General features: G+C 41.8%; 1 long non-coding RNA gene across 1 annotated transcript; it reads right to left on the bottom strand.

Moving 5' to 3' along the window:
• Positions 1 to 233: 233 nt before the first annotated feature.
• On the bottom strand, positions 234 to 13,624 carry LOC107201063. Its single transcript, XR_004495856.1, has 3 exons — positions 11,704 to 13,624; positions 11,073 to 11,181; positions 234 to 343 (listed from the first exon to the last, which is right to left on the bottom strand). It is a non-coding gene; the product is annotated as an uncharacterized LOC107201063 (long non-coding RNA).
• Between the last annotated feature and the right edge of the window lie 1,044 nt (positions 13,625 to 14,668).

Consider the following 14,668-nt stretch of genomic DNA (forward strand, 5'->3'; position numbering starts at 1 on the left):
AAATAAAACAAACAAACACAAAAGCCAAAAATGAAGGGAGTATGTACTGCATGTTCACAGTATGATCTACTGTATGGTCAGCTTCCCCTGTAAGCCTAACACCACAGACTCATCCTTATCCTCCTCACCTTGCAGGATTCAGGATCTGCCTTTTTTTCCTTTTTAATTAAAAAAAAACTCATCTCCTTCAGTATAGTACAGGTTCTTTCCATAATAATTATCATTACCTTTTACAGAAATAGAATTAAGTATCTCATCCATTACTTTATTCTTGCAAGGCTCTTTTTCCTCCTGGACCATAGCTACGTAGCTCAGAGAAGCTTCTTGCAGGAAATCTTCACACCTGAATAGAACAACAGAAAAAATGTTTGAAAGGGACTGTTGGGCTACACAGTGCTGTCAAAAACCTACTGCCAAAGAATTTTGACAGGTACATAAAAACATATATTCAGATATGAATATCAGACTATATTCAGAGTGGCATGTATGTAACAATTGAAACTGTTCATTACTCTTTTTTAGTGTTCTTTATGCTTCACTTAGAGTCACTGTAGTTTTTCTTTTTATATAAAAGGACATCCTAAATTATTTGGACTGCATACTCACAGATTGAAAAAAAACAGAATAAAACTGACAGCCCTACAGTTTCATTTTATTTGTATGAGAGCAGCAAGAGAAGAGCAGTGCCACAAGGCATAATGAGCCCGGAACCGAAGGTGACCACAACACTGGAAATGCCCTCACTCATCAGGGCATGTTCCCAGAGGGTTTGAACATAGCAGGCAGCCATGGTGATAATAACAGAGTCTATTTACAGTCTCAGGCAAAGCAAGGTAATGAGCCAGGGCCAGGGTATGACCTGGGAACCCATATAGCAGATCAGGCCAAAAAGGGCTAGAGATAATGCTGCAAAATGGGTTCAATACCCACACAAACAAAACAACTAGGGACAAAGACACCTAGAATACTGACCCAAAAATGCTCTAAGAAGCAAGACCAGAGACAAGACTAGAGCTGGATATACCTGTTAGATAGCTCAGAGCAAGAGTGAGTGCCCAAGCCTCAGTTTAAATGGAGCTCCTGGGATTACAGGCAGAAGGCATGGGTGGAGACCCAGGTGAAGCTGGTCAGGGTCACTAAGGAATAAGTGCCCTCACGTCCCATCCATTGTTCAGTGCCAGATTGTCACTGGTGTTAATATTCAGCATCTTTCCCAACAACTTAAAACATGCAACAAGATACAGCCTCAGAAAATATTTCAAAACAGTTTGGGTGTATACTAGTCCGAGGTTGTGAGCATCTGCTTGTAAAGTCCAGTGCCTGAAGCACACACGTTTCTCATTCTGGGAGCTGAGCTGCCTGCACAGAAGTTCATAATTTTGAGAAGACAGAGCTGTTTGAGAAGCCTTGGTCATCCTTGGAGCTCAGCTTCAATGAGTTTGAGTAGAAGCTCTGCTGAGCTTTATCTCAAGGCTCCTGCCACTGCCTGCACTGCAGGTGTGCTTGCTCCCATTTTTTCTCCCTTATGGACACATTGCTGCTCACAGGCAAAAATCCCAGTCTACCATGAACATGTCCTGGGAGAAACTCAAGGCCAACTCAGTTCTTGGTTATTGTATTGCTTTCCCAATAAGTGCCACAGACATTGTGCCATGGAATCTGAAGAGTGTTTCACTGGAAAATACACCGTTCTCACAGATTATGGCTAAATTGCAGAGCACGGCCATGCTTCTCATCTTCAGGATTTAAGTAGCCCTTGATCTTATGTGGGGTGAGATCCAAGTGGACACCATATCCCCTTCCCTTTCTGCATTCACAATTTAAAGAGGCAGAAAGCAGAAGGAAGCTGTGTGATGCCTTCCACCATGTCTCTCACGTGAGAGTGGGGTGCAGAACAGCGCCCACCAAATATAATGCTCCACTGCTGATGTAGGGCCACTGAGACAAGCCACGGAGAACACTCCAAGCTAGTAAAATGCTCAAGTAACTTTTTAGAAAAAAGACTCTAGACATAGTCAAAGACAAAATATAGACCAGAGTCACAGAATCACTTGGGATGGCATTTAGTCCAGCTTCTCTGCATTGAACAGGGACATCTTCAACTAGATCAGGTTGCTCAGCTTCACCCAATCTGATCTTAAATGTTCTCAGAGCATCTACCATGTCTCTGGGCAACCTGTTGCATTTTCACCACACTCATCATGGAAGTATTCTTATATCTACTCTAAATCTACCCTCTGATATTGCAACAGGCCCAAGTAAGAAGTTTGTCCCCATCTAAGTACTGAAAGGCCACAATAATGGCTCCCCAATGCCTTCTCTTCTCCAGGCTGAACAACCCCAATGCTCTCAGCCTTTTCTCATAGGAGAGATGTTCTGTCCTTCTGATAATTTTTGTTGTCCTCTTCTAGATTCTCTCCAGCTAGTCCAGATCTTTCCTGTACTGAGGACCCCAGAGCTGGATGCAGCTCTGCAGCTGAGGTCTCAGCAGAGCAGAGGGGCAGAATCCTGTCCTTTGCCCTGCTGGCCATGCTGCTTTGGATGCAGCCCAGGACTTTCTGGCTCCCAAGTTCACACTGCTGTCTCATGTCCAGCCTCTCACCCATCAGCACCCCCAAGTACTTTTCCCCAGGGCTGCTCTCAATCTGTTCATCCCCCAGCATGTGCTGATACCAGGGGCTGCCTGGACTGTGGTGCAGCACCTTGCACCTGGTCTTGTTGAACATCATAAGACTCACACAACCCCAATCCTCGAGCTTGTCCAGGTTCCTCTGAATGGCCTCCCACTCCTCAGGTATGTCAGCCACAGTGCACAACTTGGGGTCATTGGGAAACTTGCCAAGGATACACTAGATCCCAGTTTGTCATTGATGTAGACATTAAACTGTACTTGGGGTCATTGGGAAACTTGCCAAGGATACACTAGATCCCAGTTTGTCATTGATGTAGACATTAAACTGTACTGGTCCAAATATGGACCCCTGGGTGACACGACTGATCCCTGGTCTCCATCCAGGCATTGGGCCACTGATCACTACTCTCTGGGTGCATCCATCCGGCCAATTCCTTACCCACTGAACAGTCCACCCATCAAATCCACCTCTCCAATTCAGCGAGAAGGATGTTGTGTGAGACTGTGTCCAAGGCCTTATACGAGTGCAGATAGATGACACCCTTAGCTCTTCCTTATCTACTGATGGAGTCACTCCACACCTGCTGGCTGAGACAGAAAGTTGTGTGGGGAGCCTTCCCAAGCTGCATAGGGTAGTACTAATTGGGAAAGGGAATTCAGCTCCCTTGCTCTTCTGAGAGAAATGCCTGAGAAAGTTAGACAGGAGGCTAGTGCTTGCACCATACTGAGAATTAATAAACCCAAACAATTTCTACTCTAAAACAACAGTCTGATATAATATAAAAGGTCACTGAGCACTGCTCATGTCTTTTGCAATGATTCTCTTAGAAAATTAATGTATTTGCGAATTTCTATGCTTGTTTTATTTGAAACACCAATGGCTTTGCAATCAAATATCAGCCTTTGTAGAACTTCATCAATTTATTCTTCGGATTAAGTACAGCCATATTAATTAGGCTGCATAACAAATGCTTGTGGAATCTGAATACTCTGAAGGACCTGAAAGGAATATCAATTTGGTTTGGACAGGCTATTAAAATCAAGTCACTTGGGAGTGAACTGGAGATTTAAAAGTCTCCACCATGACTTCTGGAGCATATTAGTTCTTTTATGCAAGACAGTTCAGTTTACCTTCCCCACATTCCTTCACTTTTTATCAAAATGTGCTCACTTTCAAGAGTCTGAAGCTGTTTCTAACACCGGCATCACAAGTTCTCTGATGATGTTAGACCTCAGATTTAATGCCTCATTTTTGCATGTAGTTGTGCAATTAAATTAGGAAGATCCCTGGAACAAACTGCTTTACCTGCCATATGCTCATTCTCCCTCCATTTAGCAGCAGCACTAATTTCCTGCTGGTAGCTTTCAGAAATGGAAATACTTGCTAGTACACAGGAATAAGGTACTTCCATTCCAAAAAGGAGCCTCTGTTTTCAGCATTTGACAACAGGCAACAGCCAGCTAGACTACGTTGTGGCACAACAAGAAATTATCCCAGCTAAAGCACTTCATTCTACCTTGACACCGTGTAAAGACCATGGACATGTCATTGAGGGACCGGCTTTTGCTGAGGGGAAGATAAGCCAGGTGCAGACCTGTTTTGCAGACTCATTTGAGCTTGGTTTTTAGCTCTTCATTTTGAAAACGTTGTTTGGCCCAGCCTTTACTAGGCACCTGAGAATTCACACCAAACTAGAGACACAGGCATTTAGATGTTTTTTGTCTCTGCTGCTCAGACTGTCCAATGGATGGAATCCCTTGCTCTGCAATTTGGCTGGCAAATGGAGATGTTTGGCTTTTTTGGTTGAGCTAATGGGAATAGGAAAAAGGCAGTGCATATCCTCTCATTCCATTCCAAGACTTGCAATGGAAGAAGCAGACTTTTCAGGTTCCATTAATTACATGCATCTACAAAGTTTATTTTTCAGCAGAAAAAGGCTGTGATTCAGATACTCAACATTAGCAATTTGTTTGCCTGGAATAGCAACTCTTCTCCCACCAAGCAATACCAGAATAGTTTTGTTTCAGACAGTATTTTGGCACACTGCCTTCATTAGAAGAAAATATAGCTTATTGGGAACAGAGACCCCTTTTAAAATATGGTTTTCATTTCATCTTTTCTCATCTTATCTAAGAAATTACATGACTGTCTCAGCCTAAAGTAGATATTAGCAGCTAATATGTCAACAAATATTGCACCACCACTGCTCATTGCTCTGCGAGAGAATGTCAAAGAAAGTGAAAAGGACATCAGTCATTGAGGGTCTGAGATGGAGGATGTAAGAAATGCATCAGAAAAAGTTGAGATTTCAGCACAGACTGTAAGTTCCAGTAGACAAAGGTAGACTTCTGCCTGAAACAGACCTAAATGCCTTAGGAAGAATCCCCTTCATAGCCACATTGTTCTGCTTGTTGCTCAAGAAAACAGCTGGAAGTTAGGAGGGGGTTGTCAGATTTTAGACAAGTTCAAATCAGGTGCCAGAACCCATGAACTTTTGTTCCTCTTCTCTGTGTATTCAAATACAAAGTGCAAACTAGGGAGTGAGAAAGAATTCATATTCTCTTGACGTCTGGTTACATTTATTTGTAAATAGTCAGTAAAGTAAAACCTTAATTAGGATCTGCCCAAAAGACCACAAGGGACAATTTCAGGTAAAGGTGATTGGTTAACCTTGGTTGAATGACAGGTGTCCACCAAACCACTCACACCCTCTCCTTAGCAGGAGAAAACAAGATGAAAAACCTTATGAGTTAACAACAGGGAGATCAGTTGTCAGTTGTCATCACAGCCAAAACAGACTTGGCTTGGGAAGATTAATTTAAGTCATGGATAATTAAAAATAGAGTAGGAAGGTGAAAATAATACCACTCCACACACTCCCCCCTCCCCCAAAAATAAACTAGAACAAAATAAAATCCATTTTCCTTCCACTCCCAGGCTCAGCTTCACTCCTAACTCTTCTACCACTCAACCTGTCCTGAGAGATGCCAGGGGATGGAGAGTGGGAGTTACAGTCAGTGAATAACATTTCATTTCTGTTGCGTTTTCCTCCTCACACTGTTCCCTACTCCAGCGTGGGATCCCTCCCACAGGATACAGTCCTTCCCTAAGTGCTCCAGTGTGGATCTTTCTCATGACCTGCAGCTCTTCAGGAACTGGTTCATCATGGGTGGTTTTTATGGGGTACAGTATCTCGGGAGCAGAGTGCTCCAGCCTGGGTCCCCCGTGTGTCATAGGCCCTGCGTGTGTTCCTCTGCATGGGTTTCACCTCCTGCCAGGAGAGTGTGGGCTCTGCACAGGCTGCAGCTTTCTTCAGGACACATCCATCTACTCTGTGAGTGCAGGGACACAACCTGCTTTGCTGTGGTCCTGCCACAGGCAGCATCAGGCAGCATAGAAACTTCTGCTCTGGTGGCTGGAACACCTCCTCCCTCTCCATACTTGATCTTGGTGCTGCAGGACTGTTGCTCTTCCATTTAACTCACTCCTCTCTCACAGCTGCTGTACAATGTTTCTTACCCTTTCTTGCAGGTGTACCACACTGGTGCTACCAGTGATGGGCCCAGCTTTGGGCAGCAGTGTGTCCAATTAAAGGCTGGCTGGAAGTGTCTCTCTACAATATAGAGGCAGCCCTGGTCCCTTCTCACAGATTTCAACCCTGTAGCCACCCTGATACCAAAATGTTCCCTCATAAATCCAGTATGGTCAGACAATGCAGGAAGGAAGATACAGCTAGAATAAGATGCATAATATCATATAGATGTGGCTTGTCTCCAGCAGAGAAACACATGCAAATTAAGTGGAGTTTTTATTTAAATGATTGAATATCAGTGGCAAAGTCAAAGAGAAAAGGATGTTCACAAATACAACCATGCAGATCAACTTGCGGCAGCAAGAAATATTCATATGAATTGACAGAGCCAAAAAAGAAAAAGTATTTATGAGTTTGTAGGTAGGGAAATGATTTTGTATGCCAGAGAGAGCTAGAAAGAAAACCACATTAGCACATTGGTAGGGCACTGCAAATCAAAGGTTCCAAGCAGAGACTGTCTAGGCAATCCAATCACTGTCTAGGCAAACCATTAAGAAAGCTTTTGATTGCTTGTGAGAATGCCTCAGTAAAACAAATATGAATTATTCAGTCATGTCCTTGTGTTGTTAATGCTGTGAAAGTAAATACAAAAAAAAAAAAGCCATAATACGCTTGTTACTTAGCTACAAGTAATTTTCAGTACACTAGCAATGTAAATTGTTTCTGTTAAAAAAAAAAATCCCAAAACACCAACTAACAAGCAAAGGAGAATGAGCCCTAACAGTACAGAAGAGGACTCCCATTTGAAAACAAAGTGATACAGCTACTGCAGTCAGCCTGTAGCATCAAATTTACCCAGAGATCTACAGTACATTCATGGCTGGTCACAACACCACATTTCTAAGTGCCTCCTTGTCTAGGACATCTATTTATTGCAAATCTTCAAAGTGCTATTTCCATAAAGGTGTTGACTGAGAAAGTAATACAGCCAAGAACTAGCTACAGGTCTCATCAGAACTGCACTTTCTGGGAAGGACACAACTAACAGATAGTTTTTCATAGCAACATACGTACTTGATAGAAGCAAAATAAATAAATAGAAGCAAAATAAATAAATTCAAACATCAAAAGTGATAAGTGATAAATTCAAATATTCAAAAGTGATAGGTCCCACAATCTGCTATGTGCCTTAAAAAGGCTTGGTATAATTCCCACTGAGAATAGCGGAAAGATTCAAGGGAAATTATTGGCAGCAGCAACTATATTCTGTATGAATTCTCATTCCTTCATATTTAAACACAGCAGGAACAGACACTGTCAGGTTTTGAGTAGGAGAGTTAAAAAATGCAGGAGTTGGGGGTCCAATTTTGTCCCAAAGGGAATGAGGTTAAAACGTTCATGTGCTTTTGACAACCCTTTTCTATCCAAATACATATATTTTTCCACTGGGCTATTATTTATTTAATAAAACTAATAAATACAATATGGTCCAAAGACAAATAAAACCCAAACTCTCAAAGGTACTCTGTGGCATTTGTGACCCTCTGACTACAGCTCAGCACCTCTTGGAGAAGGTCTGGAGTGTGTTCCCACCTGCCAGGTCACTCCCACATTGTCTTTAGCTACATCAGCAGAACAGGCCACAGCGTCCACAGCTCCAAGTAAGACCAGAGGTGTCCTGGCCACCTCCTTCCCTTCAAACTACTTGGGCAGGAAGAGCTGTCCCACACAAGCATTCCATTCCACACATATTTTCAGGCTGTGCAGTATAAGCACCTTTGCATCTTGGCAGATTTCCCATATTCCCAAGCTGTTGTTACATTTCCCAATTAACAAAACCAGGACAGAAAAACAGCAGAAACCTGTGCATGGCTATTCACCACAGTGGAGGTGACTGCATTTCCAGGATAGCTGGCAATCCCTTCATACAAGCATGCAGACAAGAAAATAATCCTGTTAGGCACTTGAAGAGTCTTCAGGAAGAACAACTACATGGAAGGTTTAGTGCAACAGTTTTGGCCTAACAATGCTATCAAGAAATCTTAGAGCTAGACAATTAATGAAATAGTCCTCTTCCTTCAATAAAAACTCAGATATGATGAGCTACCTGATATTCATTTAGTACTCTTAGAAGTTACATAAGGAATAGCTGCCTTGGGAAGTGGGAAGCTTTAACTATTTTTTGTGTTACTGTACCACACAAAGTTCAAATGAACAATACAGTAAGAGTGAAGCGTCTTATCAAATCATGGATTTCTAAAATCTTTGTACGAAAAGTGAGATACATAGAGAAGAGCTTTTTGCTTAAGGGACAGAGAGTATCAGTCAGAATGCCTTACCTACATCTTTGTAGCTTGTAACATTTTTTCACCACAGTAAAAGTGTTTGAAATGGTACAAGGAAGATATTCTCTGAAGGCCTTTCTTATCTGTAGATTGTCTGGATTTGAATTTTGTGTGCACAGGAGTTGAGTTGATTGGTTTTTGGCCAAGCAAGCAGTGAAATATGGAGGAGGAGATAAATGCAGACTGAAAACCAAGCTCCAGAAACAAACTGAATTAGCACTGAAAGAAGAGCTTGTGCAAAACACAGGCTGCATGAGAGGTTTTGAATTGTAAGCAAATACATAATCTCTCTGTTTCCCCCTTTCTTGAAAGAAATAAAACCTCACACACTCTTCAAAAATGATGAAAACTGTACACAGCATGGATGCAAATATGCAGAATAGGTGCACTCAATAAACTGTCCTCTTCTCAGTGCCTTGTTGGTGTCTGGCAAAACATGATGCCTTGTGCAGAAGTTTCTAGCCTATATTTGTATGTAACACAGGAAAGAAAGATTCTGCAGATAAGGCAAAGAAGAGGGAGGTAAAAATACTTATCAGCGTGGGTGAGCTTTAAACAGTCAGTAAACTAGCAAAAGATAAACACAGTACCAATGCTCATGCTCACACATTCCAGCTGCAGAGGAAAAGGAAACATAAACGAGAGAGAAAACTAGCAGAATATTACCCAAAACTTTACAGGGAGGAGGCCATGTGCAAAATATATGCAGCTTACCAGGAATCACTGCCAAAATGCATTTGCACTTAATCTAGTGGGTGAATGGTGCCAAGTAACCCTTCTGCCTTCTGTCAGCAGAACATAGGAAATGTTGAGAGGGCACTGGGGGACATAAAGGGAGAAAAATGCCACAAGCTCCTTCTGCTTCAGCTGAAATACTGTGGAAAAATATAAAATATGTAGAAGAACTACTGCAAAACACAAATCTAGGGATGTGGCTATTCACACAGTTCTTAGAGCAGTGCTGGCATGAAAAAGAATATCAAGAATGAACACTTTTTTTTCCCCCCTTTTCCTTCTATTTTTCTGTTCATTCCATCACATTGGTCTGTTTCCTTTCTCTGTTCTGCTAGACACAGGTTTCTTTCTAGAACTTCTTTCTTTTTGATAATATTTCTTTCTTCTTTTTATTCTTTGTTGTGCTCCTCCTGCTTTTTTATTTGTCTCATTTTCCTATGGTTTCTCTTCATTGCCTTTCTCTTCCTGAATTTCTCCCCTCCCCTCTCCCCACGGTGGAGGCAGTACCTAGGAAGCTGTGCCAGCATAAGCCTCCACAGTGAGCACCCATTAGCAATATAATTGGCTTGCTTCACACCTTTGCAACCAATTCCCCACGCTGCAGAAACCATCTACTCAGTCCTGGGGTAGATCCACACAGCCTCAGGTGCCTGCTAAAGAAACGAGGTGACTCTGCACCAAACTTCCAGCAAAATCTGTTGAACCAAATGATGATTTGTGAAATCCCTGGGCAGGGTGAGGATCAGGAAAGCACCAGGAAGCCCAGGCTAGAGTGGGAGTCAAGAAAGTTGTGAGACAAAGCAGAGTGCAGGATGCTTTTAATATCTATGAATGAGGAGGAAATGCAGAGGGAAGAAACGTGTACATAAAATCTCTTGGTGATTGTGATAATTCCCTTTAATGTGGTTGGAATTTGGAGAATAGGTCTGATAGGCTGTGTTGTTATTAGCAAATTGAACATACACTGGCCACAGGCTCAACACAGCCCCATAGTCATGGATACAGTCCAGCTCATTAGTTCACTGTCAGGCAGAGTCTTGGCTCTGGCCACAAATCAGCCACCCTGACCTCTCAGAAGGGAGTGTACACCAGAGATTGCTCCAGGACACAGCACAGATGAAGGCACTGTGTTCAGCAGGGGAAAGAGAGTTCAGCAGGTATGGGCATGACCTATGACATCCCACTTGCCTAAGAGCCAAAGAACTGCCATGGATTTTTTTATTTACTAGTATAAATCCCAGAATTACAGAAGAGTTGAGGTTGGAAGGGATCTCTGGAGGTCAAATGGCCCAATCTCCCTGCTCAGGCAAGGCTACCTAGAGCCAGCTGCCCAGGTCCATGTCCAGAGGACTTCTGATTATGTTCAAGACTGAAAACTTGACAAGATCTCCAGGCAACCTGTGCCCAGTCACCCCAGCAGCAGAAAGAATGTTTCAATTTGTGCCCGCTGCCACTGATCCTGCTGCTGGGTACCACTGAAAAGAGCCTGTCTCTGTTCTCTGTGTGCCCTCCTTTCAGGTACTCATTGTTTATTAAACCCCCCCCCTCAAGCCATCTCTTCAGCCTGAACCATCCCAGGTCTCTCAGACTTTTTTCTTAGGAGAGATGCTCTGGTCTCCTAATCCTCTCAGCCACCCTTCAATGGACTATTTCCAGTGTGTCCATCTCGTACTGAAATCCAGCTGGCAGGCCACCATGTACTGGTACATGGATATGTAGCATAAAAATTTCTTCATTCCTTAGCCCAACCAATAGGCACAAGGGACAAGATTGCACCAGTCTGGCCTTGTGCCCTACCCAGTTCTCCCAGACTCTGATTCTACTCACCATCCTCAGCCTTTGTGCTGCTTTGCAGGCACATGAAACAAATCCTTGGTTTCATGCTTAGAAACACCACTGTGAGGACTCCAGACCACATCTCAAATGTCCACACACCCTGCAGAAAGCAAGGAAGAGCAGGGGCAGAGAAGCATCCCATTAGGCCCAGAGAGGATCCAGAGCCTTTATTCCATTTAATCTCAGAATGAAACTGATGACTTGAGGAATTATTATTTTTCCCCAAGTAGAAATCAAGCATCAGAGAGCAAATTTGAATATTTTTAGAGCCCACAAACAAGTTATTTTGTTTGTTTCTTTGCTGGGAATAGAGCCAAGATCTAGTGATTAAAGTTAAATTTTAAAAAGCACTCAACTATTTGCTACTTTAACAGCTGATTTAAGGCATTTAGTGCTATAAGCTGTAAACTAATGGAAAGCTCTGTCACTGTGTAGTTTTCTGTCAAGACAGACACCTCTTCCACTGTTCTTTAATGTTTGTATCATATAAGACTTCATAAACTTTTAGAGGTTACTGTCTCTTCCTGATTATTCCTCACTAATATTCATAAAGAATTTTTTTCTCCTTTGAGGGCCTATACAAAAATAAAAAGGAGGACAGGATGGCGGTGGGGGAGCTCACCTGGGACAATTTCACTTGTAGAGGATCAGCAATTGCCCCAAAGAAGGAACCTTCCAAATCCTGCCCTTAACTCACACATAAGATCCAAAACAAAGAATCTGTTTCAATGGGAGATACACAACATTTGCAATACTACAGACCACTAATCAAAATCTTCAATTAGCAAAGATCCTCCAGGACAAGGCCCAGTAAATTCATGAGAGGGGAGGTCCAAGAGCAGCTTTCTATCATCATACAACCTGGTATCCTTGGAAGTAATTTTGCAGCCAGCTGGGCCAGCAGAGATGCATAACAAGGCCCCAAGGCAATATGATAGCATTGTCAAACAACAACATTCCTAAAAGGGGGCTTGGGTTTTCCAGCAGTCCCCACACCAACATGGGGCTGCTGCCACTCAGAAGATACAGCTGCACTTCAGCTGTGACACTGTACTGGTGTGATAAGACTGGAAAATACAAAAGCTTTTTCTCCTAGGATATTCCAGGATATCTAAGAGGAAGAAAAAAAAAAATTAGTATCAGTATGGCACTCAGAATTCCCTGGGCAGCAGGGCAACAGAAGCTACTAGGTCAAGCTTGTGTTAAGACAACAACTTTGAAACAGGTCATGTCTATAAAGTATAATGTGTAGAATACTTAAAGGCAAACTCCTAAGGGAAATAAAAAGATAGGTGAAGTTAAACATTTAATTTTTTACTCAGAAAACAGTGAATTTATAGTGATAAATGGTGGGTATCATACAACATCATACAGAAAAGAGCTCTGGCCTTGTGTTCTGGTATTGCATCTGGAGTCATGGAGACAAAGCTAACAAAAGATGGTAAGGGAGCAGGTAATCAAGGGTATGCACCCCACTGTGGCATCCAGTCTTTCTCCTTTAAGATGGGTGGAATGTAAAACTCAGACCAGTGCTACAACAAAGTAACATTGAAAACTAACCTTTTCTTCATGCCGTCAGGGGATAGATCAGGCTGTAGACACAGAAATCAGCATCTGTTTTGCTTGCATGCCTTTATACTTAGAGTATAGAATTCAGTATACAAAACATGCAGTTTAGCACATGAAGAAAACATGATTAATAACATTTTTACATTCTCTACACATGCTACATTTCAAAACACTTGTCTTTTTCTTGGGTGCAGTATAGTACACAGTAATTAAAACATACTTACCACACCATAGAATTAATTATACGCTCAGTGATTCCAAGAGCAGGACTACTCCAATGTTCCAGAAATAGTTATAGCAGGATTAGTACTGAAATACCACAATAATTAACCAGTAAACTGGGATAATCCTGTAAATCTTGTAAAGGAATGTCATGATACAGAACTGAAGTCATTGAAATATTTGGGCTTTGGCTTACAGTTACTGGAAGATCATGCACATACGCAGATACATATAAGGTAGATATCCACTTCTGCAGGAATACCTTTGGCTTTCAAGATTACTCACACACTGTCCCATTGTGGTCTGCAATCTACAGCACTGTAGAGTATTAATGAGGCAAAATAACAATATACACCAAACAGCATGTGAGGATAGGCCTCACTTTAAGGTGTACAGTCATCCCTTGCAATGGCATCAAATCTGTCTGGTTTTTTATTTCCCCAGTCATATCTCCAAGGTGAAAAAAATAAAACAGACAGCAATGAGAACAGAAATTGCCCCCGTGGGAGTTTTGTCAGGAACTGTCTGTTTCTAGCTTGTTTCATCTCAAGGCACTGAAAGAACCATCCATCTTTCTTCCCAAAACCTGGTTTCCAATGGAGGACTTTAGACTAACATGGTCACCACCATCACAAGGGCAGAGAAGTGGTGGGGAGAGGGGAGAGGCTCGGGTATTTGCAGTTAGGGCTAGAGGCAGAGTTTAAGCTAACAACATGGGTTTTTCTTCAGCTTCATGATCTTAAAATATTTGTTTTTACTGATGGTAGATTTTTTTCACTTTCTAATTTATTTTAAATATTTTAAAAACTATTTTCCTTTTTCTGCTCACTGATTGTTTTTTTGTTTAATCTCATAGAACCTATCTCATTCAGCATGTGAACTTTACATATTATTCAGCTCTCTGTTCAATTCCTGACCCCTGAAGTAACATAGATTTCCTTCACAGCCTTGTTGTGAGCTCCCTAGGACATTTATTTTCTCTCTTGCATGTGTTTTACCAGAATTTAACAAAAGAGCACTCTAATCTCAGCAAGGGGTCTCTAGTTACCCACCTAATACTATCAGCATTTTATTGGGCAAACAAACTAAATCTTCAGCATTCAAACAGGACCAGAGTTCATTCCACCCATCAAAAGGTTTAGCTATGAACCTCTTATCTATCTCATTCCCATATTCTCCACCTTCATCATCTCATTTTATTTCAAAAGAAGTTCTGTGTGTGCATCTATGTGTTTATGTTCTTGCTTACAAACATATTGGGCCCACAGTCAACCCTAAAAATGTGTTATTAACTAAGAAAGGGAGATCTCTTTTGTATAACATTGATTTTTCTGATAAATACTCCAATTTATAAAGTCTTAAAAACCCCCCAAAAACCCCAAACAGAGGTGCTTTTCTTTATTATTTGACTATGTAGGAACCAAATTCTAACTTCCCCAGGAAAGAAAGACAAAACATGTGTGGCAACAGATTTAAAATAGTGAGAAGCCCATAAAAAGGGCAGGACTGTGTTTTTTTTAATCCTGACTTTCATCTTGATTGTGAATGAATTGAAAAGCAAATAGGAAATTAAACCAACAGGCAAAGACTGGCACTTTAGATCAGGATTGATAAGCTAAGCAGCTTCTTTCAATAGAGTTTCATTCAATAAGAGAGTGAGAAAGCAAGTTCCACTTACCTCTCATTACAGGTAAATGGGAATTCATTCCAATTTCTGCACTACATCAGTCCAGTGAAAAGTACCCACAAACCGCAGCCTTCAGAGAACACCAGATGTCCCCCTCTCATTGTCCTTC

Source organism: Parus major, chromosome 2, assembly GCF_001522545.3.
Source record: "Parus major isolate Abel chromosome 2, Parus_major1.1, whole genome shotgun sequence".
NCBI classification, from domain to species: Eukaryota; Metazoa; Chordata; class Aves; order Passeriformes; family Paridae; genus Parus; species Parus major.